The 27,715-nt window shown below is 38.4% G+C and overlaps 1 protein-coding gene across 8 annotated transcripts in view; it reads left to right on the forward strand.

The window, feature by feature from the left end:
• CDH6 (cadherin 6) overlaps nucleotides 1–27,715 on the forward strand; it is a 127,618-nt gene that overhangs the window by 34,270 nt on the left and 65,633 nt on the right. Inside the window, exons 1-2 of one of the 8 annotated variants that reach the window (XM_058716417.1) lie at nucleotides 15,196–15,465; nucleotides 16,552–16,667. The exons of 3 other annotated variants lie outside the window; for them this stretch is intronic. The gene's annotated coding sequence lies outside the window, so the exon portion shown is untranslated. Of the gene's footprint in view, nucleotides 1–15,195; nucleotides 15,466–16,257; nucleotides 16,493–16,551; nucleotides 16,668–27,715 lie in introns of those variants that run through there. 4 more of the 8 variants (XM_058716400.1, XM_058716427.1, XM_058716436.1 and 1 more) reach the window with 4 other exon arrangements.

The raw sequence follows: 27,715 nt of genomic DNA on the forward strand, positions 1-27,715 counted from the left end.
ACAACATGTGTACTTCTCAGACACTCCCTGCCTATCAACTGTCCTACCTCCATGATCCATCCACCTCCTAGTTAAGGGACTAAAGCTGAGCCACTCTCCATCTGGACAAGCAAAGCTTGAGACCCCTGGAAAAGATAAGAACCCTGTATTAGTTGCCTATTGCTGCAGTAACAAATATTACCACAACTCAGTGGCTTAAAACAATACAAGTTTATTATGTCACAGTTTCATAGGTCAGGAGTCACTGGACTAAAATCGTTTCCGTAAGACTGGATTTCTTTTGAAGACTCTAGGGGAGGATTTGTTTCCTTGCCTCTTCTAACTTCCAGAGGTCACCGGCACTCCTTGGCTCAGAGCCCCTTCCTCCAGCTTGAAAGCCCTCAGTGTAACATCCTCACAACTCTCTTTCTCTCTGACTTGTGCCTTACTGGCACATCTCCTCTAACCCTCTTGCCTCCCTCTTCTAAGGACACTTGTGATTACACTAGACCCACCCAGATAATCTATCTCATGATCCTTAATCACATCTGTAAACTCTCTTTGCCATATAAGGAATATATTTACAGGTTCTTAGGATTGGAGAGTGAAATCTTTGGGGGCCATTATTCTGCCAACCACAGATACTCTCTCTGGCAGGATTCGTGAGTTAAATCAGCTGAAGAAGGAAGCTGCATTCACCTTAATTCCAAACTTGGAAGAATGGAAAAAAAGTATAATCCCAGAGTTAAAGAAGATTCTCATCCCAGTTTTCCCAATAACAAAGCTTTATGATGTTAGGCATGTTATTTAATCTCCTTGTAATTGCTTTTTTGCCTGTAATATGGAGAAAATATACCTTGAATGGAACATAGAAATGCAAAACTACCTAATGACAGACCTGTAGCAGGTGTTAAGGTTAGTTGACCCATTCTGATGCACAACTCCAATCTCATGTAATACTAAGTAGCAATTGTACGGTATTTCCAAACCATCTTTCTTAATGTACACAACAACCCACGAGTTCTACCCCATCTCCAAACTGGAATCCAATGAAGGTTCAGGGACTTAGTGAAAAAGGTAGCAGCAGCAAAGCAGGGACTGCAAACCAACCATTTTGACTCCAAGTCCTGCGTTTTTCTATTCTATATAGCATCCTTCTTATTTTCTACTTCTGGTCACCATACTGGTTAAAAATTAAATATTTGGCCAAAATAGATTGGTGTCTGGGAAGTGAGGCATATTGCCCACTATCTTTGTGAAGTTTGCGGAAAAGCAAAACAGATGAGAAACTGTAGGCTCAGGAAAATATTTTCTCTCTGGAGCTGTTAGGCATTTGTAACAAGTTGTTAAGGCAGCTTGGCTCTTGTGAGTGTATGGCTGGTGCCAATTTGGAAGCTTCTATAGGTCTCTCGTTCCCCTGATATTATTGGCTAAACCAGTAAGTGTGGTTAATTTTCGATGTAAAAAAGAATCATAACTCTGAAAATACTTGTGAGAATTAAAGAAACTCCAGAGTTTCACCTGAGGATTTCTGAGTAAAAGAATCAACTATAAGAAAGAAATCTAATTGCCTGCCATCTTAGTAACTGCATAATTATTTCCCGATTACTTAATGCTACAGAAAATAAAGAGAAGTTTCTATTTGTTTTTGTTCCTACTTGGGATTATTAAGGTGCAATGTAACCATGGCCTGATGCTTTTTGCCCTTGGTGATGTAAGATGCTGTGCTATCCATTCTCCCAGCCTGGTGATTAACAGGCCCTTGACTTGGATCCTGTTATGACAATTAGGATTGAGTGGTGTCATCTGTTTCATAATTAAATTCTATCTTCCATATCCTTTGAACACTGTATTGGAGTTTAATTGGCTGATGCTATCTCTGCTGCCACTGTGGCTTGTCTGCACAACAAAGTCAAGATAACAATGATCCTACTCATTGCAGAATACCCCAGTTGAAAAGAAATTGCTTTCTCTTTCACACGTAAATGACGTCCCAATTTAGAAGCTGTAGTTAAGAAGGCTAGGGCCTCTGTATCCTTCCAAGTATTCATTCATTTAGGATCTCCATTACAAATTAAAAGATCAACTCAGTATACATAGGGAGCAAGTCCTGTCTGACCATTTGATAACTTCTCCAAGAAGACCCAGAGAATGTGCAAAGGGATGATGAATATTGTGCACAAGACTGTGCACAGGCTTGTCTGTGTAGCCATCACAGACAGAAAACAATCTCCCCAAAGCCTGGCTCATTCCCGCTCACTTGCCAAGGAAACATTTTCTCTGAGTATTAAACTCTTTACATTAAACACCATCAGAATACACTTCCAAGTTATTTTTTAAGACTACAGAAGCATTAGGCTTCCTCAACAGACATGTCTCTTGTTTCATTTTCAAGAAAGCAACAGAAGGTGTTTAAGACCATGAGGTAATGTACTTATGAAAAACAAGAGAAGAAACTTATAGGCAAATCAAAAAGAAACACATGCTCCATGAGAAATGGAAACTATGTTATAAAATAAAAGGTTTTAAAAACCATCTGCAGGGTAATCCTGACTATGTTCCCAAGTAGCACAACAAATCCATTCAGTCAGGTCAAAATCAAGATCATGCTGATGGTATATTTGAGATGCATACAAAAGTGCCTTAACAATATAGTTAGCATACCATTCAGGTAAAAAAGTTATATTTTAATTAATAAAACTGTGGGGGATTTCACGAACTGTGAATGAAAAGATTGCTGTGAATATTGGTACAAAATACTTAAAGCCACGTTAAGACTAACAAACTTCAAAATTTAAGATCTACGCGTATACAGAATATGCTGGAAGCATGATATGCTCTTTGTAATCTACTTCTAATCACATGATTATATTTTAATTATAGTTTTCATTTGTTGAAAGTATATTCTATTGCAATATGTTCCTTTTCTTCTGGGTAACAGTCTCTATTGCCTTATTTTCATCTGTAGATGACTCAGCCTATAGTGATTTAAGGGCCAACTGTTCAAAATTTTTTAACAGTTTACTCATGGTGCAATTAAAATTAAAATACATGCATAAAATTGATACTTTAAGCAAATCTTTGTGTATCTATACAGTGGTTTAGAAATAAGGAGAGAGAGGGGCACCTGGGTGGCTCACTCAGTGGAACATCCAACTTCAGCTTAGGTCATGATCTCACAGCAAGCCCCACATTGGGCTTTGTGCTGACAGCATGGAGTCTGCTTCAGATTCTCTGTCTCCCTCTCACTCTGCTCCTCTGCCACTCATGTGCACATGAACTTCTCTCTCTCTCTCAAAAATAAACATTAAAAAATTTTTTTAAATAAGGAGAGCGAGTTGCCTCTTTCTCTGGAGGCTGCTGGATTGCATCTTCTTGGGTTTTGGGAACTTCTTTTCTTTTCAATATCTTTAGTAGTTGGCTATTCCTTTGGACCAGAATTCCCATGAATCATATTTTAAAAGATCCCCAGTTCATTTTGAATATTACACATGTGCTTCCTTTGTAGCTGAACTACTGACATAGAGAGACAAAGGGGCATTATCATGTCCAGTTGTAGAACTCTGCCTTAAAAGGAAAAAATATTCATCCAGGAAGGAGTGGTAGTAAGCCTTCTATAATTATATATATATTTTTAATCACCCTGATTTGTTTCTCTTGTGCTACAGGAATTCTTTTGTATCTTCCCATTCTTGACCTCTATGTCAAATGACTTTTTCACACTTCACAACTTAGACATTACCATTTAACTTCTACTTCTGGTCTCATACTACTTTGTTTCCAACTCTTTAATTAGAAATGGTTAATTTGACTTCTTGTCTTAAGGCAAGGAGAAAATGAGTCTTAAACAGTACTAAGCTCCCATAAATATTTCACTTTATGCTAATTCCTGTGCTTCCAGCTGAACTGTTTGAAGTTCTCAAAAAAGTGTTTCTGTTCCCCTCAATTAAATACATAACTGGAAAACAGTAAAATAATTATCAGTTCTATTACCTGGCACTTCTTTTCCAAACCTTAACTATGGTCATTTAAATTTTTCCTTCCACCATGAATGTAACCCAAGCCCAGCATGTTGGACACCGAGTGCCCCAGCTGAAAAACTAAGACCAGGGCTTTGGAGAAATCTTGGAGCTCCCTCAAGTGGACACATGTTTAATGCACCCTTATCCTCAGGAAAACATTTTTGGCTGCACCTTCTATCCAGGACAGAAACATTTAACTATCCCAGATTAGAAGCAGAAGAGGTGTCCTCTTTAAGGTTGAAATATTCCAAAAATAAACAAAAGTTTGAACTAGTTTGCCAAGTAAATGAACATGAGTGGCCAATAAAGAAATATCAAGTCAGGCTTTTTGACTGTTGATTTTGCTGATGGGAGTGTCAGTTGGAATGAATAAATACATTCTACTCACTCAGATAAAATGCCAGCTGTTGAGGAAATTATAAAAGTAACATTTATATAGCATTTATACTATTTGCCAGGCACTAAGAGCTTGACATATATTAGTGCATTTAATTCTCACAGCATCCTTCTGAAGTAAGTACTTTAATAATCTCCATTGTACAGATGAGGAAACAGAGGCACAAAGAGGTTAAAGAACCTTTCAAAGGTCACAGACAGCATGCAAATTAGGCAATCCAAAGTCCACTATGCCATACTCTTAACATGAAATGAACAGATGAATATACACATACATATACATGCACGTGTAATGTTTATATACATACACATGCACACATACATACACACATATTACACATCCACACATACATATGCATGCTGCACACACATATTGATATATACATGTACACAAACATACAGAGAGACTATATATTTTAAGGAGTATATTTTATACTAGAAAAGTTATCTTAAAGTATAAAAGCTCAGAAAGGAGAAATGTGTTATAAAACTACCAAACTTATCCTATTTCCTTGTTATTACTTATTGTTACTCATTACAGTTTCTGGTCATCTCACCTCCTAGTGGCCTTTCTCTATTAAGACTGTTGGGAGTTTGCTTCCTCCTATGGCCATGGCACTTGCTGTTTCCTCTGTAAGAAAGTTCCACCAGTTTTTCCCATGAGTGGCTCATCATGATTCCAGTTTCTTCACAAAGAGACCCTCCTTGACCCTACATGAAATAGACCCCCCACCCCCGTAACTCAGTATCCTTTTACCCAGTCCATTTTGTCTCTAACGGTCTTATCAATGATCCAAAATCTATTACTTACCTATCATTCATTTGTTTATAGTCTGTCTCCTCCGCCAGAATGTAAACCCCACAAGGCAGGACTTTGTGTCTGGGGCATAAAAGGAACTCAAAAATAATTCTCAATAAATGATTGGGTTATTAAATTTTCAATTCTGATGACTTTTAAGTAAATGGAAAGTTATGGTGATAGTCAATATCTCAAAATTTCTTTTTCGTAATGCTATTCCTTTTACAGTGTGTGCTTAATAAGTATTTTGATATAATATTAGATTTTAAAGTCTAGAAATTTATAAGACTCTATCCTAATAATAATTGCAATTAAGGGTATATTTTTATTCTTTATTAATATCTTACCTTGTCTGATGTTGTAACAAAAACTTATGACACATTATTTCTAAATATAGGCAAAGATTATACTAAAATAATACCGGAAAAGGAAATATGTGACTTTGTACATTTCTATACACTGGGATAAAATTCAAAGGCTGTGTCTGTATTTTTTAATGGATTATGAGTCTTATCACATATATTGAATGTATATGTGTCTGCTAATTAAGTCACATCTTTAAATTTAGCAAAACTATTACAGGTTGGGAATGGGAATGTGTCCATAGAACAAAGACAACAAATGAAAGTTACTAGGAGCTAAGATGCTATTTTCCTAATGTCTGCCATTCAGAATCTTATCTAGAAGGAAAGGGAAAGTGAATGGGGAATCACATTCCAATCCACCACTATTTTCCATGTCTACTTGGGGATCCCACTGTAAATCACTTAACAATGGCATTCCTTCGTTTCTACTTCTTTGTTTCACTTCTTCTGTGACAACCCTTCCCAAAATCCGGCCATGTATTTGGTCAGAGTTTAGAGAGATAAACGTGTCTTCTTTTCTAGGCTCCAGGCCTACTTTCTTAATATAATGACAATTACCCCAAATTTATACACATACATGCACATATCTATAATACATACATATATGCATACATATACATAATGCATATAGAATCACACATATGTGTATAGATCTGCACACATACATATTCTCTTTATACTTATAACTTATATATATAAGTTATATATATATATATAACTTATATATATAAGTATATATAGTATACTTATAACTATATATAGTTACAGTTACATATACTCTATAGTTTTGAAGTTACATAACAATTATTTTCTTGCCCTATTAGGAAGTTAGAAAACTTCCACTTTTTCAGCCAATACATTATATCAGAGACAACAACAACAAAAGAATAATTTTGTGATTTGAGTTGCTTCTTTGCGCCCATATATTTATAAAGAAATATTGTCCTGAGGTTTCATTTCAGAGTCGACAGTTTTATTGCTATCTGCCATCATGGTACATTTAGAGTTTTCCTCTATTTGATTTCTACTATTGTCCCTTATTCTTCTGTCTCTGGTTTGCCGTAATGACAGTGAAAACTAACTGCTCATACAATTTCTCTGCAAACAGCTACTGGACTAAGTGAAGGAAAATAACACATTTTATGCATGACTGATTGCATAAACCCTTCATTTTGGAGAAACAAGCCTCAAATGAGTAATTTATTTCTAGAAATGAAAACCAAACAAATAATTTCTTGTTTTCAAGGAACAAATGAAAGACAATCTCATTGCCAAATATATTTTCTTTTTTTTTAATCCAAAACAAAATGCCAAGAACTGAAGATCCTATAACACAAGCAAGAAGTTATAGTGAGCTTCTAAAAAAATTAAGAAAATTGTATAATTTAAATTTAATATAAATACCTGTTTTTCAATTTTTGTATTCCTTTGATCAGAAGAAGGGATCTGTGGACCTTCTGGGACATTAGTTCACCTTATTTGTATTAATTTATGCCTACTGTTTGTACTACAGGATAGATATTTGCAGTTTTATTTGCTTTTAATTGCTAAGAATTTTTTTTTTTCCATTCATGTTTTGAACAAAAGAAAACATTTGCCAGGCTCTTGCATAAGAAGCACATGTCTAAAAATACATAAGAATTTATCATGAAGTATAAATTTTATTAATGGTTCTAATATAAATAGCAAGTTTGTGCTTTGGCAAATGATTTTTCTTTTCTATTTTCAATTGGCCAAATGTAAGTAATTTTCTTTAATCACAGGAAAATTAATGGGAAAAATTGAGACATCACTAAATAATGATAGTGCTCACACCAATTACCCTCACTGTATTTTATAGTTTACTAATAACCACCTCAATCAAGGTGTCTTTCACTGAAACAAATCACTCAACTTTATTTCAGTTATAGTTTATAATGACCCATTGAAGTATAATATACTCCCCTAATTAAGAAGTGATGTGAACGCAATGTGAATGAGGCTGATGTGAAGCAGGGGGGAAAGAGGCCTATTTCTATCTGATCTACTTAGTATTCAGGGGTACACAGCCTTTCCCGAGCTCAGCCGTGTGGTGAACTCATTGTCACATATTCTGTCCTACCGCAAACATCATTATATCCTCTCCCAATTTTTTCAGCTAGCCTTGTTGTTTTTCATGTATGCCTTTTGGGGATAAAGAGGAAGGCTCTGCTTGGAAGGAACCCCCCCTCCCTTCTTCCCCTGTCTCCTAGTGTCATTTTGTCCTCTATACTTGAATGTACTGGCTATAAACCTGTTTTGATAAGCAGAATTTGAAAATCTGGCCTCTTGTGCTGGGATTTCACATCAATATTTGTGCCCAATATCTGAATGGAGAAGAGCGTCCCAATGCACCGTTCTCTCCCCTAACTGTCTTTCATCATAGTTAGTACCTTATTCAATGTGATTTCAGATGCATGGGGAGTACTGTGGAGTCATGCTGATAAGATGATAAAGAGCAAAAGTTATCTCATTTCAGAAGGAAATCCACTTAGATTTGTATGTTTAAGAATACATTGCCATTTAGCTATCTTATATTTTTAAACACGCAGAAAAATGACTGTTTGGCAAGGTAGCATGTTTAAGAACAAATGAACCCAGTTTGTTTATTTAAATCTTGTCTTGTTCCAGAGAGGATTTCAGACAGCTGAACAAAGTAGGTAAGCATATCGAATAACGTTTAATAAGTGGTTAGCAATCAGAAACATGTTGGAAAGGAATGAATCAGGCACAGGGTTTAGGGTCTATGTTATCACAAGGCAAAAAAGATCCCTGGGTAGGCTCCCAAGAATGTTATCTGACCTGAGCAAATCCGTGCCCCCAAAAAGGATGGTGTCAGCAGATGGTGATAGCCACATGATTTCCCACACTTGATCATCACCCCAGGATATAATGGCATTAACATTGAATCATGTTCTCCACTCACTATTCATTTATTGTCCCGAGAGATCATACTTCAAACTGTTCACCTCAGGGTCAAGGGCAGGCTGGAGGCAGAGAGATCCCAGTCTCTTTCTTACATGTGGATGTTTATTTCTTCCAAACAGTAATAAATTGAACCTCTTTTTTATATTTAATCTCCAACCCTGAACTCGGCATTTTTGATACGCTGGTCCTGGTCAACCTTACCCATATAATTAAAAATTGACTTCTCATTCCAGAGACAGAGGTAAGAGAATGGATTCGACCGTTTTTTCCCCAGTATTTCTTTGCATGTGAAATATGTTCCACACCTGTATCCTTCTCTTCCATGCAATGCTCTTCCTCTCACATTTTCTCTGGGAGACAAAGCAGAGGAAGCCACAAGATTAAATGGGCGCTTAAGTCACAAGATACCAAGTCCATTTCTGACCCTCGTACTGCTCGCTGTGCAAACATGAGCAGCTTAGGCAACTTCTTGGAAACCCCCGAGTCTTAGTTTCCTCATCAGTCAATGCAGATGGTCATGTCTACCCCACAGGATGGTTGCAAGAGTTAAAAATTCCAAAGATTTTTCCATTTCCTCTCGCAATGCCTGGTGCAGAGAAGGTGCTAATTCTTTCCTTTTCTCGAGGTTCTTCCTCTCCCTGAACACTTGAAGGGGGAAAAAAGAGATACTCTGAAATTAGGACCACCTAAATATTTACTCAAATATTCCTGTATTTGATTTTTTAAATAAGTAATAAATTGATTTTTTAATGGAGGCTTCATTACATAAGCATAATTGATTGAGTCATTGGCCATTGGAGATTTTTCAAATTATCTTAAACTTTAAGTTTAGAGATTTTTCAGTCTAGGATGTAGCTGTCAGGTAGTAGTCGCTGGGTTTAAGATAGTCAAGTTCTATTGTGGATTAATAATTCAAAAAGAAACAATCAAAAGGGAAAATTATCTTGCTATTGTAGAACACTGTGCTTTCAGGCTGAGAACTGAAATGAACTCCTTGCAAAGTACTATTTTAAAGAAAGGCCATACAGAGGAGTGGCCTTCAATCCCTCTCTGTTCCCATACTCTCCAACCCCAACACAGTTTGGCTTGCACCCAAATTCAGAGCAAGCTATCTCGGTTCAGTTGTCCTTCTGAAAGTAGAAAGAACTCTTTCTAAATTCTGCTTCTATTTCTCTTTTGTTTTTACCGTCGCATATCAAAACAATTCCTGTAATTGTTTCTTGGCAATAAGTAACAACGAAGTGAAAGAATTATACGTCTTGGGGCTCCTGGGTGGCTCAGTTGGTTAAGCATCCTACTCTGGCTTAGGTCTTTATTTGGCTGTCCATAGGTTCGAGCTCCTGGTCACCACCCGTGTAGGGCTCTGTGCAGACAGCTCAGAGCCTGGAGCCTGCTTCAGATTCTTTGTCTCCCTCTCTCTCTCTCTGCTGCTCCCCTGCTAGCACTCTGTCTCTCTCTTTCTCTCTCAAAAATAAATAATCATAAAAAAGAGAAAGAAAGAAAGAAAGAAAGAAAGAAGAAAGAAAGAAAGAAAGAAAGAAAGAAAGAATTACATATGTCTTAAAGACAGTGAAAACAGTGACTTCTGAAGTAATGACAGACACAAGATTTAAATCTTTGAAAGTGCCTCACAGTCCTCTGAAGGAGCTCACTGAGGTTTTCTATCATCTTATATTTCTCTTTTGGTTGAACAGAATTGACTCAAGCATAAATAACCAAAACAAACAAAAAGATTTCTTGTTTTATTCATTTATTTAATTACCATCCTAATATTTCGATTGCTAATATGTAATATCTTAGCTGCACTAAAGATAAAATAAACTATAGAAGGATCTAGGAAACTATCCAATCTTTCATAATACTGTTTCAATGTAAAAAAAAATCATTCTAATTGAGAGAAAAGTGACATAAAAATTTGAAACAGAGCCTACTTCAAAGTTTGGAGCTACTTATATTGGTTCATGTTTCTACAGGGATAAAGTAGAATTCAGCGTTGGTATGTAAAGCATCTTTACTTTCATTAGCATGACAGAATCCCTTAGAACAGCACTGTCCACTAGAAATATAATAAAAGCCACATATGTAATTTTACATTTTCTAATAGCCATATTTTAAAAAGTAAAAAGAAACAGTAAGATTAATTTTAATAATATATTTTATTTAACCCAACAGATGTATTATCATTTCAGCATTCAATCAATATTTTTTAAATTACTAGCGATGTATTTTACCCTTTTATTTTCCCTGCCAAGTCTTCAAAATCTGGCATGTATTTTATCCACATCTCAATTCAGACTAGCGACATCTCAGGTGCTCGATGGAACCATGTAACAAGTGGCTACTATATGGGTCATCACAGCTCTAGAAATGTTTGCCTGTTCTCTGTGCTATGACTATATCAGTTTTTCCCTAAAAAGTTAAAAGTTAGTCTGGGGCGCCTGGGTGGCTCAGTCGGTTGAGCATCTGACCCTTGATTTGGGTTCAGGTCATGCTCCCAGGGTTGTGGGATCAAGCCCTACATTGGGTTCCATGCTGAGTGTGCACCCTGCTTGGGATTCTCTATCTCTCTCTCTCTCTCTCTGCCTCTCTCTCTGCCCCTCCCTGCTCATGCTCTCTCTCTCAAAAAAAAAAAAAAAAAAGATTTGAATTTCGAGTCATAAATTTATTTCTTTATCTACATTTAGGAAAAAAATTGACACACTTAAGTAGCCAAATGCCCAAATGCAATTTTTTTTTTTAATTTTTTTTTCAACGTTTTTTTATTTATTTTTGGGACAGAGAGAGACAGAGCATGAACGGGGGAGGGGCAGAGAGAGAGGGAGACACAGAATCGGAAACAGGCTCCAGGCTCGGAGCCATCAGCCCAGAGCCTGACGCGGGGCTCGAACTCACGGACCGCGAGATCGTGACCTGGCTGAAGTCGGATGCTTAACCGACTGCGCCACCCAGGCGCCCCATGCCCAAATGCAATTTTGACTGATGGTTAGAAGATCCGTGCTGGTTCTAACCTTTATAAAATAATGGGGTATGATATTTCCAGTTAGGTCATCTATTTCAACATTCCATAAATGTGTGGTTCTAGAAACCATAACTGTTCCTCTTTGGGGCATCACAATGACAGATACCTAATGAAATCTGCTAAATGTGGAAATTTGGGGAAAACAAATAGAATCAGAATTTTATAGCTTCAAAGATCCCTAGAGGATATCATCTCCAGCCCTCTTATTTTACAGTTGAAGAAACTGAGGCTTAGAAAAATGAAGAAACTTGCCAATGGCCACAGAACTTATTAGAAACACAGAAGAAATAGAAACTAGATTTCTTGACTGGAAGTTTAGATTTATTTCTTTGAATAATGAGAATTGACTTACTCATTGCTCCCATACTTTAGGTGATTACCAAATCCATATTTCTTTTTCTTAATTTTTTCTAAATTCATTTTTGAGAGTCAGAGAGTGAGTGAGGGAGGGGCACAGAGAGAAGGAGACACAGAATCCAAAGCAGGCTCCAGGCTCTGAGCTGTCAGCACAGAGCCTGACACAGGACTCGAACTCACTAACTGCAAGATCATGACCTGAGCTGAAGTCAGATGCTTAACCAACTGAGACACCCAGGTGCCCCCCAAATCCATATTTCTAATCTCTATTTCGGAAGAAGATTATTTCTCCATTTATATTCAGAATTTTTGTATAAAATTTAGCTCATCAGAAATCATTGATATAAAGATGTGCAGTGGTATAAAAAAGCATTTCCTAGAAGTAGATGGAAACAAATATTTATAAATAAATGGCTAATAAACTCGCCTTTGAAAGCAAGGTGAACTTAGGGTCTGCTCTGATTGTAACAAAATGTGGGACTTGCAGGTGCTGTTTCTCTTACCCACATGGGCAGTTTAAAGGTGGCGCCTGTGATGAAAAGTGAAAAATCTGACAAGGCAAATGCATAGTATTCATTTTAAAACTCACTTGCATAAAAGATACATATTAGAAGAGTCACAGAGGAATCTATAGCTCTTTGGCGTTGGGATGAAACATGCATTCCTGTTTCACTGGAAATTCACTTTATCAAGGGACGGTCTGCCCTCTCTCTAGTCCAGGGGAAAAAAAAGCACATGATTTTCACACAGACAATTCTTCAAATGGTCTTTTAGATAAATGAATAGAATTTCACTTTCTCTTTTTATTCACATCAATTCATTACTTGTGATTTTTTTCTGCAAAAGGGGAACTGAATTGGAGCAGCAGGTCTCAAAGTATGGGCTGATGAACACTCCGTCCTCTGGGGTAAAAAAAAAAAAAAGCGGGGGGCAGATGTAGAAGTTTGGGAAATTGTGCTCTTGGTATTTCTGTCCTGAGCTCCAGCACATACTTTAGCATCATAGAGTTTAAGAAAAGTTCTGTTAAAAAGAAAGAAAGAGAGAAAGAAAACTCTTCTTTGTTTAATCCAGATTTACCCAAGTGATTTGATCATAGAGAATTTTTTTCTTCCTCTGTAGCATCACTAAACATCCCATGGAACTAGATTCCTGTGGAACACACTTGGAGGAAATTTCCTGTAGGAAATGCTAGCTTTGTGTATCCTTCCTTCCATCTGGGGAAAGAGGGAGAAGCAAACACAGTGTGCCAGACCACAAACATTGGCTCATGGAGGGCAAGTGAGGGAATATTTTCACCAACATCAGCGCCTGAGGCATCTTGACCTTCACTTAGAGACAAAGTGCGGTAGGGCACAGCCAGATCATTTAGGTCACTTTTAGAGCAGAAAATACAATGCTAAATAAATGAGACCTCCACCTTATATCCCACGAAACTCCAGCAAGAATTCCTCTTTCCCCCCTCCCTCATGAAAACCTCCATCTTCTCAGACAGCCCACCAATTGCCAAGAAGAAAACACAGCAATTTTTGTTTACTAATATGAAACTGTTTCTCCCACAATTATAAGTCATAATGCTAGGATTCATTCTCATCATTCTCCATGCTCATCTGGCAACATAGAGGGAAACGTAGAGAGCCTGTGACGATAGTGTCACTCTAACCTCTGTTTAACAGAGTCGAACAGTATGAAATGGTTTTCCATTCCTCCAGTTGCTACATTCTCACATGCTCTGTTGAATCTCTTTTCCCCACCCTATTTATCTTGGGCAAATTCCATAACTTTCTGGTTGCCTTGCTGTTTTATAGGCCAGGCTAGTTCTGTCCAGTTGAATGTTCCAATGGCAGGTCTGAGCTCAACCTCTCTCGCTGCCTTCATCGCATTTAGGCTGCAGTGCCCAGAACATGGAGGGGAGACAACCTATTTCCCTCCTCCTCATTACCACCAATCTTCTGGTTCTCGATCCTCATCATCAAGTGCAGAGATGAAAGAGATGGACAAAGCAAGTGTCTCTTATCTTTCTGGCCATGGTGTCCCTTGACCATCAACACTGGCTGTGTGGCAGACATTTGAGATAAAGCTCTCCCATGAGAAAGAAACAAGTGTGAGTGTTTCAGGCATCCAACAAGGGCCCCCCAACTGCAGTTTCCTAGGGTGAGAGATCCTCTCTGGCTCAAACTTTTCCAACCTTTGTGTTTAGATTTCTTTGTGGTCTCTTGCTGTTTGGATCTCCTCATCCAGAGAGCATTCTTATTGAATAGAATAGAGGCATAAAGTCCTGTGGTCAGACTTTCTTTTTAAGTGTGCCATTGACTCGTGGGACAATCATGCTTTAAAGGGGTTTATAATTAGTTGAGGTAATGCCGGCTGCTGTAACAGATAAATCTGAAATTGTCAGTGGTTTTACCCAAAAGACATTTATTCCTTTTTGAAATAAAGCCCAAAGAGAGTGTCCTTGGACTGACGATGATGTCTTCTGATAGCCTGGCTCCTTCTATCTTATAGCTCTGCCCTGCTATAAAGCCCTGGAATTCTCAACGTTCAGCCTCAAAGGAAAGAGGACACAGAAGATTGCACAAGAGGTTTTCACAGGCTAGGGCTGCAAGTAGTATATAATGCTTTCTTCACAATCCACTGAAAGATCCCAGTCACATGCTCACTACTAGATGCAAGGCAGGCTGGAAACTACAATATAGCCCTGTACCTAGGAGGAAAAAGGAAATGTGTTTTGGTGATATCACAGTCTCTGCTATAGGGCTGTTCCACTCTCCTTTTACTTCTTTTACCACCTTCCATGGCAAGACTGTCACTTAAGAAAATACCTGGGATCCTCTTACCCCCTATTATAGAGCACCAACTCCCCCCCGCCCAAATAATCAGACAGAATCCCACAACACAGTGACATCTTATTTCCCTGTTGGCCCAGTGGCATGCAAAGCCCAATAACCAGGTGGCAGTCCCAACATTCAATTAAATGGACCTATTGTTATGTCCCTTAGTGGAAGCGATTTTTTTTTTTTTTTTGCATCATGAGATCTTTAAACCAGCAAAGCCCAAGTCTGTGAGATTGAGAAATAAAATATTTATAAGTGAAATTTAGATGTAATAATGAGAGCTGCCATTCTACTCCAGGAATTCTATTTATGGAGAAACTGCACCATATGCTATTCACTAGATTAGAGCATAATGGAGGACAGTGATGCGGTCTCACAATGATGTCTCCCAATTGCATCTGTAACTGAGTTTTCAGTTGGCCAACTCACTCTTCTTTAAGGCCAGCTGATTCAGGATAATTGGGTAAATGGTAACATCAGAAAATCCCATGGGCATTCACCCATTGCTTGACTTTTTTTAGGAATTCCTTTTATAGGAATAAAAGAAGTTTCTTATTCAGAGCAATATTGGGTGGCTTATTATGATGACAGCAAATGTGGCAATGTTAAGTCCATGGATGGCAGTAGCAGCAGAATCATGGCATGCAGGGGAAGCAAATCTATACCCAGTGTAAGTGCCAACTCCAGGAGGGAAGAGATCTGATAGAATTGACCTGCAGCCAAGTTGTTTCCAAGTCCTCCTTACAGCGCAGTAAGAACTGTTTTGGATTTTATACCATGCTCGTGCTCAAACCTGGAGCTCTGCTACATCACTTTAAAACAAACCAATATTTTATCCACTCTCTGTTCACCATAATCAAGTATAAAATACATTCCACTTTCCTCTTGACTTCCATTAAACCCCCATCGTGACCAGTATACCACAGTGGCATCTGGGCCCCAGGATTAACTTCATCTCAAAGCCAGTGTCCACATGCCCACTACAATTCAGTTACTGAGTATATAGTTGGAACAGTAGTTGGAACAGATAAACTCAAGAACTAAATCTCTACATTAGCTCCCTGATTCCTGGAATGGGAGCATTGTAATAGAAGGAGTCAAGTAGAAGTCAAAGGAGATCCCTCTGTCTAACAGAGTAAACCAAAAGCAATACCATCCCAGTGGAATTTCAGAGAGAGGCCACCGCTAACAGTGTGAAGACTTTGGGATCTCCCTCTTTCCTTGTACACAGTAACTCTGGTAAATAGTTACAAGACCCTTAGGGAAGGCTGGGTTCTATAAAAAGTCTGATCTCAAAGATTTCAAGCCTCTTCTTCATTCATAGTTACTAGGTCTAGGAATTGCCTCAAGTCTTAGAATTTTGTTAAAGGCTTGGTCTCTATATGGGGTGAGTCTGCTTGCCAAATCTGGAATCTATCGGCTCTACAGATCAAGGAAGACCTTAGCAGACTATTTTAGTCCTAAGATCTCTACGATCCAGTAGCTGCCACCAAAGATTTCCACAGGTCACCACTCTGGCCAAAGTGTGTATTATGATGCCATGCCCACCTTGTCTCTTGAAGTCATATACTGCACATTGCCTCTACCATCCTGGCAGCATACAATCACCACGGCAACTAAGAAGTCCATTTCAATAGTGGCATCACCACATTCATCACCAGCCTACAGAGAACAACCCCATGGCCCCTTGCAAGAATGCTGGTATATTTTCTCAGTATATGAAGGAAAGGAGTATTCTCTGGGACACGTAGAGGTAGCTTGAAGGCTGTCTAGTTAAGGTGGGTGAATAGTAACAAAATATATCCACTTCAACTTCCTATCTCCCTAAATCTTTCAGTTCCTTCTATTATATTATACCAATGAATCTCTGGCCTCTGAACTTCTTTCAACACTGGCAATGGCTGAAGCCACTTTTGAGTTAACCAACCAAACACACAGAACCAAGAATACCTGGTAAGTGCACACATGCTCAATCTAAACTTGTGTTCCTCCCTACCTGCTATAAAACCCTTAGAATCCATTCAAGCACATATTCCTCAAAATCTTACAGTTCTTTTCTGTGAGAGATTTCTCTTGGATCTGGTTTTGTAATTGGCCCCATGGAGGCCCAATGAGGTCCACTGCTGGATACAGGTCTAGAGGCAGTGATGCCTGGTAAGGTGGGGACATGAGGAGAGCTGTCATCCCCTTTCAGGGTAACTATCCAGATTTGGGGTTACTAGGCTGTCTTTAAGCAAGATTATATCAGTCTAACAGACAGAGGAGGTGCTGCTTTTTCTAGTCAGGAAGGCACAGGGATCAACTGGGGTTTGGGAACATTCAGGTCATCTGAATCTTCAGTGTCTCAGAAGATTTTAGTGAAAATAGCTCTTTCAGTTTCTTTGCAGCCCCTCCTCCGTAAGATCCAGGCCTGAGTCCCTAAGGGGACAAATCCAAATGGCAGCATCATGCTGTGCTCAGAATTGTCCTTCCCATGTGATGGCTGAGGCTTCATTACAGGTTCAAGCTTGTCTACTTGACACTTCCCTCCCTGAGGACAATTTCTCTCCCGGGAGGCATCATGGTGCCTCATGCTCACAGACTCTGGGCAGACTGACCCCCAAGAGTCTGCCAGGCACATCTAGACCAGTTGCAATCCCAGAGGTAACTACAGCTCATGCTCAAACCTGGAACTCTGCTATACAACTTTAAAACAAACCAGTATCTTATCCACTCTCTGTTCAACATAATCAAAGGCATCTCATGAAAATGTGCAAAGGAAATGTTTGCTTCAGATTGCATTTACAGGGTTGGCACCAAGCCTATAAATATCGCTTTTTGAGGAAAAAGCTCACGATGTGAATTTGATACAGTCTTAAAGTTCATTTCTTTTTATGACAGTTTCAGACTGATTTTGTGCAGACTTGTTTTTATGGTCAAATCAAACTCTAAGTGCCCAATTACCTGCCAGAGAAGTTAAATGTGTTGCAGTGACTTAATTTTGATGACATGCTTCTATATTTTTAAATTTAGTTATCATGGGGAGTTTGCTTATTTTACCTAATTGAATTAAGCCAGATTTGTGTATAGTAAGGAAGAAGACTCTCCTTAACCCAGTTAAAACTCAGTTACCAAGATAGCATGGGCAACAAGGATGTGGATTCAACTGCCATCAGGTGCTGAATTCATAAATGGCACGAAGGCCAGCCTCACCAGGCGGAGAAAATAAAAGGGGATCAGAGTGAGGATTTCAAGGGGAGATTACTGGCAGGCTCTGTCATAACCGAATCGCCACCCTCCTTTGTAGGAGGGTCTGCCACCTTCCCATCCTAAACCTAATCAAGAGAGACTTCAGTATGAAGAGAGACATCCACGGGACCACCCAGATTGTTGTGAGAGGTGCCCCTGCAGCTGGGCGACACAAAGGGGGCCAGTTCCTAGATCACGCTGGACACAGGGAGAGCAGGCTGTCAACTGGGGTCTGAGAGAGGGACTACCTCACTATTTGGGCAAGAGACCTGGGGCATTCCAAGGAGTGTGTAGGGATATGTATGTGAGTGTTTCCTGGGAACACATGTAGGCCAAAGGGAAAAGAACCAGTGGAGGAGGGGTGGTCATCAGGATCTATACAATAGAGCCTCCTGGGGGAGCAAGGTGACCTCAGCATGAAGAATATAAAAGTGTCCAGATGCCGTGAATAGTCCTCTTAGCCATCCTGAGTAGACCATATAAGCCTAGAGCAAGGGGGCTGTAGAAGAGGAGCCAGAAGTAAGAAATCTCTTAGTAGCCCATCAAAGTGCCCCAAGATAGGAAAGTCCATTTTAATAATATACTTGAGCCACACGGAAACATCAGCTTGAACAATTTGACAGGCCTAGAAAGCATAAAGTACTGTCCCATTACCTTACCCTTCCTCCCTGCTAACAACTTCAATGTTGACAGGAGGCAGGCACTGAAGCTAATGAATTGGGACCTCAGGACTGGGAGAGTGGGAACAGCAAAACCCTGTCGCTTTCTCCACCACGTACTTCTAGCAGGAAGCAAGCCCCAGCTGAGAAGGGAAGATTTACAGTAAGACAAGTTTGTTTTGATCATCACACATGTATGACACAGAATTGAGACAATAAATAGACCATCTATGAAGTAATAAAGGCCAAATATGTCATGGGCCCCAACAAGTATATATTACTTTCATTGCATAAAATGTAAACAAACAGTGGGAGATAAGTTTAGATTTGATTTCCATCCTTTCCCCAATTATTAGGGGACCATCGCAGAGTTTGCTCTTAATGTCCCTCTTTTTCCCTCTCTCTCTTCTTCCCTCTATCTACCTTATGGGCCTTTGACCAGGATGAAATGTTAACAAGTACCACAATTATCTCTTTAATTTCTTCAACCTATGTTTCCCAGCACAAAGGGTTGCAAAGGCTGATGGTGAACAGAGGACAGACTCTATGGGGTTTTATTTTTAAGTCGGATAATTGTTTTCAACATTGGGGCATATGTATCCCTTTGAATTAATATTTTTGTATCCTTTGGGTAAATACCTAGTAGTGCAATTGCTGGATAGTAAGGTAGTTCTATTTTTAACCTTTTGAGGAACCTCCATACTATTTTCCAGAGTGGCTGCACCAGTTTGCATTCCCATCAACAATGCAAGAGGGTTCCCCTTTCTCCATATCCTCACCAACACCTGTTTTTTCTTGTGTTGTCAATTTTAGGCATTTTGACAGGTATGAGGTGATATCTCATTGTACTTTTGACTTGTACTTCCCTGATGCCCAGTGATGTTGAGCATCTTTTAATATATCTGTTGGCCATCTGTATGTCTTCTTCGTAAAAATGTCTTTTCATGTTTTCTGCCCATTTTTTAACTGGATTATTTGTTCTTTGGATGTTCAGTTTTATAAGTTCTTTATATATTTTGGATACTAACCCTTTGTCAGATATGTCATGTGCAAATATCCTCTCCCACTCCATAGGTGGCCTTTTAGTTTTGTTGACAACAGCCAATTTACGGAATGAGCCCAAATGTCCATTAACAGATGAATGGATAAAGAAGATGTGATACACACACACACACACACACACACACACACACAGAGAGAGAGAGAGAGAGAGAGAGAGGAATATTACTCATCCATAAAAAAGAATGAAATCTTGCCATTTGCAACAACATGGATGGAGCTAGAGAATATAACACTAAGTGGTCAGAGAAAGACAAATACCATATGATTTCATTCACATGTGGAATTTAAGAAACAAAACAGATGAACATGGGGGGAAAAGGAAAGGCAAACCAAGAAACAGACTCACTCACATGTGGGCCAAACGGGTGATGGGCATTAAGGAGGGCACTTGTGATGAGTACTGGGTGTTGTATGTAAGTGATGAATCACTAAATTCTACACCTGAAACTAATATTACACTGTATGATAACTAACTGGAATTTAAATAAAAACTTGAAAAAGAGAAAAAAGACTTAGATAGTTGTTTAACCTATCAGAGTGACAGAAGGCTGAGAACTAATACAACTATTTTATTATTTATATCATGAAATTATTTATTTATGCAACATTATTGTTATTTATTTGTTTATTTATTGTATTGATTTATTATTATCTTGAATTTCCTTACAAGAAATGTTATTTAGCCTCAGCTGAGACCCAGTTGTCTCCATAGCAAGTCACCCAAAGCATGTTATTATCTTCCTCCCCACTTAATCTGCAAAATTACCCGCAAGTTTTCCCAAGACTTATAGAATGAAATTCAACCCCTACTGAGCATATACCATAATCTTTAAGCAACCCTCCTGATTCTAAGGCTATCTTAACATTTTCTTAAAGGACACCAACATAGGGATGAGGAAGGGCCAACATAAAGTGGCATATGTTTTACCATTTAATATATTTTACTTAATTTTTTTCACTAAGAAATAATTTTTTTCTCTCAATCCCCTTTCCCTTCCCCATTGCACCCTATTTCTCAGCCAAATCAGCCAACATTTTTAATTAAAATGGCAAGGATAATCCATAAGAGAATACCTACCCTGACTATGTTTCATTTTGGAATGAGATGAGTGGTCAGAGAAAGAAAGCTCTGCCTACCATCAGCACAAGGGCACTAGGAAGCAGAGTTAATGGAAATCTGAATTGTCTGGTTTTTCTGCAGTGGGCCCCAAGCTGGCCATTCTTATGCCCCACAGGTACCAGAGGCCAGGCAAAGCCACAGTGTGAAGGTAACACCAGAGCATCAGATTTACAAGATTTGAGGGGCAAAAATGAGTAATAAAACAATTTAGATCTATTATTGAGTAGAATACAAAATATGCTGAAATGTTTAAAATTGAAGGCTTTAATAAATTTCACCCATTCGGTCCTGCTCTCATACCTCTGAGGGATCTTTATTCAGTACATTTCCGCAGAAAAGTTTGAGGGGCGGTGAGCCACCATATCTGAAAGTTATGATGGAAAAGAAAAACATCTCCAAAGCTTTCACTCCCTCAGACCTTCACCAAAATATGACCTAGTAATAGCTATCATGTATCTACTCCCTCTGTACACCCTGTCATTCAATCTCCACATTAATACCCCAGGACCTAAATATGACCATCCTCAGTTTAAAAGTGAAAAGGCTAAAACGTTAAAAGGCTACCTAACAGGTCCAAAGTCATATAAGTAAATAAAAATTTCAACTTAAACCTGGCTGATTCCAAAGCCCAATCTCTTAGCTGGAATGCTGTGGCTACTTCTATCCGGTGACATATTGGTTTGCTATTCCCACACCAACTGGAGAGGATTGCCTCAGACAGCCAGGGATGCTGTGGCAGGTGGCTTGGTGTCTCACAGGGCAATAGCAATAACAGTCTTTCATCAAACAGATAAAGTGCCAAAGTCATTTCTCTTTAGTTATAAGCAGTAGGAAATGTCGTGCATGCAGACAGCAATCTGTTGAGCTATGAAAAGTGGCGATTCATTCTATTTTTTAGAAAGTTTTCACAAAAACAAATATTCTTCAGTTGGTGGGAGCATTTCAAGACATGGAAAATTTCAAAGCACTTGTTTGTAGAATTTATGACCTAAGTTTCATGATACCTCCTATCTTGTTCTTAGGAGGTTTTCAGATTTATACAGCATGGCTTACTCTAATTGTATTAGAAAATTTAAAGATCCTATAAAACTGACCTGCAGCCTAAACAGATATAACCAGGGAAGACAGATACAACCGGAGAAAGAGCTGTGAAAGAGTATTTTGCTAAAATCTTATTCTAGAGATTTTTCCATATGGTACTATGTAGTTTAGTTTTTTAAAAAACTAAAAGGCTGTCTTACATAAACAAAGGTGCCAAGTCAACATAAGGAAATTGTTTTAAAGGTTTGAATTAAATATGCATGTTATATATTTCTTCTTTTAAGCAATTACACTATTCACTCTGGCCTGGGAGGCTTTCTTCTTAATGATATTAAAACGAGGAAAAAGATTCATTGGCATGAATATGATATTTAACTGTTCAAATTAAAAGCAGACCTCAAAGCAGTCTTTCAAAGAAAGTATTTGAAATAACTTTTCTGTGAACTAAGCTGGTAATGACTTGGGGGGAAAAAGCCACCTCTCTGTCCTTTTTCCACTCCTATCCAACTACTCTGGGCCAAGGTATTCCCTGCTAATCATACATATTTTATTTTCATCCAACTTACCTGGCACCTTAATTTAAAAAAGAATCCCATAGTAAAGTACTTACTCAACACGATGAAAGTTCCCTTGCTTGTGCAATTTCTATTTCATGACAGCCTTCACTTTATACAGTTCTTTTCATCTCCTTACTTTAAGGACTTGGTTTAGACTATAATTATTCTTGAGACTCCGGGTTAACACAACCATTAAATCTTGGATAGGTGGATGATAAATTGGAGGCTAACAAGTTGTACTGATCTTTTTCTGAGAATTCTTCTTGTTTGAACTCAACTACCATAAAGCAACATGAAGAAATATCTACATTCTGGAAAGCAACACACACACACACACACACACACACACACACACAAACACACACACCCCACACAGGCACGCACACATGGGCATGCACACCATTATACTGCCCTTCAAAATTTAGATACTATGAAAGATTGTGGATTGTCTCTTGAAAATAATTTATATTGGCCTTTTGGGGGGTTATTTGGGGGAAAAATTTCTAAATCAGTATATCATAGTTTACAAATTTCACATTTGGTGGCTTTAACCATTTTTAAAAAGATCTTCATCTTCCCCTCCATCTCTCCAATGGAAAATCATTGAATCGGTGTTCCTTTAGAATAAAGATAACATGGGGATGCCTAAGTGGCTCAGTCAGTTAAGTGCCTGACTCTTGATTTTGGCTCGGGTCATGATCTCATGGTTGGTGAGACTGAGCCCCGTATAGGGCTCTGTGCTGACAGCACGGAGACTGCTTGGGATTCTCTCTCTCCTCGCTCTCTGCCCCTCCTCCTGCTGGTGCTCACATGCAGAGTGTGCTCTTGCTCTCTCTCTCTCTCAAAATAAAGATTTAAACAAATAAATATAACATAGAATTTAAAGGGCTTTTCTAGTCTATAAATAAAAATCCTTAAGTAAGATTATTTTCATCTTCATTTTCAAAAATGACACTTCAGAACTTTATCAAAAATTCCAGAGCAAGCAAAATAAAGAGTGTACCCAATTCTCTCTTTTCCCATATAGCTGAAAGTGCATTTTATAGATATTTCAGTCCATACCCATCAAAAAAAAAATTCTGGGACAAAAATCCGGTATTGGGGGCCTTTAGTGCTGATCCTTTGCATCTTAATTAATAGTTGCCCATGACCTGGTACACCAAGTATTGCACTTCTGCATTATTTGTAGTTGGCTGAGATTCAATTAATTGAAATTTTTTGCTGTTGCTAAAGAAAATGTGAAACAGAGTATTTATAACCATGGATACCTGATTTTTATTTACAGTCATCTGAAGTATCAGTGACAGAGTTGCAACATCTTCTAAGGTTAGGATGTCAGAAACACTTGACTCTCAAAGATGTCTTTACAGTGTTTAAATATATATCTATACATATATATTAGGTACATATAATAGTTTCTTCATAGGAAAAAATACTCATTTTACAAAGAAATTCTATGTTTTGGAAAAAATAATCAGTCACATTAAAGCCCATTAATCAATTGCTAATCAAATAATTCCTGATCCTTCAAATGTAACTACAGCTGAGTTTGACAGTAGTTTATAGGACTAAATTATATTTTGGCTTAGTTTAATATCCTGGGAAACTCACTTCATAATTGGTAGGTGTGCAAACATGCTGGCACTTCAGGTTCTTATTTTATTAGGAAAAATTCCTTAGGAAATTCTATTTCCCCTGCCAGCTGAAATTACAGAGCAAGTCAGTGGCATGCTTAAGTATCAAACATGCTTTTTTCTAGATATAAAGTTTTCTTCTTTAAAAGAGGGATGTCGGAGGGCGCCTGGGTGGCTCAGTTGGTTAAGCATCCGACTTTGGCTTAGGTCATGACGTTGCTGTTCATGGTTTTGAGCCCTGCACTGGGCTCTGTGCTGACAGCTCATAGCCTGCAGCCCACCTGGATTCTGTATCTCCCTCTCTCTCTCTCTTCCCCTCCCCTGCTCATGCTCTGTCTGTCTCTCTCAAAAATAAATAAATATTTTTTAAAATTTTTAAAGAAAAATAATATATAGAAAACACTTTTTGTTTTTTAAGTAGGCTGCCTTTTATGATATTTTGACTTCATGTTTTTTACTAATATTAAGTGGCCCAAAGACTGCAGATTGTTCATATGTACTATTCTTGCACTGCATAAGATCAGTTCTTTGTAAGCAATGAATGAGCTTACCAAAAAGGATACTACTCATATTCGGTGCCTGTTTACACAGCAACATGGTGAGTGTTCTACATACTGTATTATATGTAATTTTTATAACAATCCTGTTGAGGCTTAATTTAACTGTCTTGATGGGCCTGGCCATGCCCATCAGTGGAACCTCAAGTAGGACACCCAAGGGAGACCTGCTCCTAAGTCACTGTCGCTTCCCAGACAAGCACAGGTTGTGGCTTCTTACAGGATTTGAGAAATTTGGTGATCAGTTTCAACACTAGTGGAGTAAACTACAATAGGACTGTGTGGGTTATGCTATGTAAGAGAATAGGCTTCTTAATTATGGTAGAGATCATTAATGGGATATGTGCATTTTCTTTCTCCAGAAGATTTCTAAGTTAATTTGGGTACTTTTTCTTCCAATTTTTCATAAAGCTACTGAGATAGGGTATATCCAAGAAACATTGATTTCATTTTGCTTTTCTAGTAAATTATCAAATGTTTACCAATATCAATCTTTACTAACACAGCCAATCATGGTTTACATTCATACATGAGAAAAATCAGGATTCTAAAAAAAAAAATAAAGTCAAAAAGTTGGTGGCATATTAAAATGAGAACTAAAAATTCAACATCATCAAATTTTTTTTGTCTACACATTATGCTTTTTCTATTAAAAAGCATTTTTCTGTAGCTTTAAACAATTAAAAGTCCATATTAGATGCCAACTGAACATTCCAATCTTCTACCATGGAATAAATAAATAGATGAATGAGCACGACAAAGTGCTTGATTTGATGACTGCAGAACATCAAGTAACAACGCACAATTATTTTGAACAACAACTTCCAGTGGGAATTAGCTTTCCACTGGCCGTCATTGTGTTCCGGTGCCCCATTGTTTATAATTACACATGTACACTGTAACAGCACAGTCGTTAAATTAGAAATTGAACTTCTTTGACAACTGCAGTAAAACTTGACAAAAGATGAACGTGATTTTTTTTTTGTTTCCCTTCTTTTTCTTTCACTTATTTAAACATGTATTAATTAACTTGTTCTGGCAAGTGTTTAGTAAACATTGAACAAGGGCATTTCTTTAGTGGTATAATTAAAATTCCCTCTTAAAATGTTTTGCATGATATTTTATGCACAATTTGACTCAAGTAAACAGAGGTTCTAATTAAAGTTTTTAAATGAAGGCAATCAAAATTGATAAAACATCCAGCAACCCATTGAAGCACATTGTCTTCCTGTCTGTGAAGGTTTAATTTGATGGTCAGTTAACATTAGCCTGGATTAGTTAAGATGCCACTACCTGCACAGACCTCCTTCAACTTTAGTACGTCTCAGGGAATAAATCTTTAAATGTTGCAGTACCCCTTTACGTTGTTATACAGTATTTATTCAATTAAATGTCTTCTAAGTTATTACACCAGGATATTATGAGAAGCATCTAATTTAGGTTATGAATCCTCTGCAAATAAAATGTTACATAAAACACATTGAATGAATGAAGCTATCCAAACATCAAGTGGGGGTTCGATTATTTTTTCCCATTAAAACTTGGTATAAAGAGCTACACAGCTATAAATAGTGCTACCCTTTTGGGTAAGAATAGCATGTAGTTTTCAGTGCTAACCAGCAAATGTCCAAAGTACATAAAAACATCTAGATCATTATCCCTTTTGCTTGCTCACTCGCTCTCTCTCGCCCCCCACCTCGTGTGTGTGTGTGTGTGTGTGTCTGTGTGTGTGTGTGTGTGTGTAGTCGGAAAGATGAAGAAAGATGGAAAAGAATTCATTTTGCCTAGAACGCATTGATTGACCTGAAGTGAAAGATATTTTAAGGGAAGCTTCAAACTCCCCATCTGTAAATTATTCATACATTTTCCTTTTAGTGATGCTGTAAACAACTCCAAAAAGCAAAGTTATGAATACAAGAATTGTTGGTAATTAATACATGACTTAGTGGCTCTCAAGATCACAGATGTCTCTAATGATCTTTTTTAATTTTTTTAATTTTTTTAACATTTATTCATCTTTGAGAGAGAGAGACAGACAGACAGACAGACAGAGCATGAGTGGGGGAGGGGCAGAGAGAGAGGGAGACACAGAATCCAAAGCAGGCTCCAGGCTCTGAGCTGTCAGCACAGAGCTTGACGCGGGGGCTCCAACCAATGAACGGTGAGATCATGACCTGAACTGAAAGTCTGGCGCTCAACCGACTGAACCACCCGGGCGCCCCATCTAATGATCTTTTTAAATTATTGAGTATGAAAACAGATTCCTTGGGATCATTTCTTCAGACATCCAGGTTCTGTACCTTAGCTGTCCAGAAGTGGGAGCAGGAAGTCATTCTCTCTGGCGCTGCATGTAGAATCAGAGCCTGCTCCGTGGCTTTTGTAAAAGACAAAGCGAAATGCAACCCTGACTCCAGGGGGCCTCTGACTAATGCTGGGGTTTACTTAGCAAGCCTGCTCGGCTGTCACACTAAGCTACCTTTCCAATCTGCCTTTTATTATTTTAGTAATAAATGTGATAGCTTAGTCTCCTTCTAACACTTCTTTGTTTCAAGGTTCATTTATTTTGAGAGCGACTGCAGGCAGGGGAAGGGCAGAGAGAGAGGGAGAGAGAGAATCCAAAGCAGGCTCCATGCTGGGGGGCAGAAGAGAACCCAACAAGGGGCTCCATCTCATGAAACATAAAGTCATGGCCTTAGGGGAAACTAAGAGTCTGATGCTTAGGGGCACCTGGGTGGCTCAGTTTGTTAAGCAAACTCTTGATTTTGGCTCAGGTCATGATCTCATAGTTTGTGAGTTCAAGATTTGCATCAGACTGCGCTGACAGTGTAGAGCCTGCTTGGGATCCTTTCTCTCTGCCCCTTCCCTCCCCGCCGACCCCCTCCCACACACATGCACTCTCTGTCTCTGTCTCTCTCAAAAATAAATAAATAAATAATTTTTTTAAAGAGTCTGAGTCTGACGCTTAACTGACTGAGCCACCCAGCTGCCCCACACTTCTTCATTTTATTTCTTAATTTCTTTGGAAATTTCTTTGAAAGAGAAACCAGGTTTTATTTATCAAGTCCCTCCACCAAGACCCCAAAGTTTACTATTCCCAATCTGAAGATGAGAAAACTGAAGCACATCATGTCAAGCCACTTGAC

This window comes from Neofelis nebulosa, chromosome 1 (assembly GCF_028018385.1).
Source record: "Neofelis nebulosa isolate mNeoNeb1 chromosome 1, mNeoNeb1.pri, whole genome shotgun sequence".
Classification (NCBI taxonomy): Eukaryota; Metazoa; Chordata; class Mammalia; order Carnivora; family Felidae; genus Neofelis; species Neofelis nebulosa.